Below are 1,011 nucleotides of genomic sequence, written 5' to 3' on the forward strand. Positions count from 1 at the left end.
ATAAATCGTTCATTAGGTATGAGTCCATTTGAAGCCGTTCATGGGTACTAGCCTAGGAAACCGTTAGATCTCATCCCTATGTCCCCACAGGCTAGAGTGTCAGTATTAGCCGAAGCATTTGCACAACATCTTCGTGACTTGCATATTGAGATCAATAAACAACTTGAAGCTAGTAATGCAAAATATAAACTCCAAACTGATTTACACAAACGACATATTGAGTTTAACATTGGGGATTACGTTATGGTTCGCATTAGGCCAGAGCGGTGTCTACATGGACCCGCCTCTAAATTGCAAGCTCGTAGTGCTGGTCCTTTTAAAATTTTAAAGCAGATTGGTCCAAATGCATATATTGTTGACATTCCACCACACCTTGGTTACCACTCTACTTTCAATGTTGAGGACCATGTAGCTTATAAAGGTCATTTCATTCCCTCAGATGATCCTCTGTCATCTGCTATTGTGGACCTTGACCCTGATTTTTTGACCCCTTCTAACCCACTACCACCTCTCACAGCACACAAAGAAAAAATTGATGCTATTTTAGATGAAGAAACTGTGTTCACTAATGATGGGGAGGTTCAGCGCTTCCTTGTTCGTTAGGTTGGTCGACCAGATTGTGACTGTGCATGGATCTCCAGAGAGACACTACAGCAATTGGACCCAGATTTGTTAGAGTTTTATCGGAGTCAACAGGATCTTCATTGGCCCAGATTGCCTCCCATCCACCCGAGAGGAGTTGGTGAGGACACCAGGTTCAGATCGCCATTGACGCATTTCTACAGACGCCGGAAGAAACTTGCCCAGCCACTCAGCCTATGGTTGGGAGATTGACGGATGCCTATGGTGATATAGTCACTCGACAGGGTCAAGTTTTCTCTCCCACCCCGGGAGAATCGATGAGGACATCCCAGTCCATTTTAATTACTTTAGCAGTTTTAATTATTTTAGTTGGATTTAGGTTGTTTTTAATTTTATGTACTTGTGTATTGGGCTTGGCCCTAGGTTTGC

This window comes from Olea europaea, chromosome 15 (genome assembly GCF_002742605.1).
Source record: "Olea europaea var. sylvestris chromosome 15, O_europaea_v1, whole genome shotgun sequence".
Taxonomy (NCBI): domain Eukaryota; kingdom Viridiplantae; phylum Streptophyta; class Magnoliopsida; order Lamiales; family Oleaceae; genus Olea; species Olea europaea.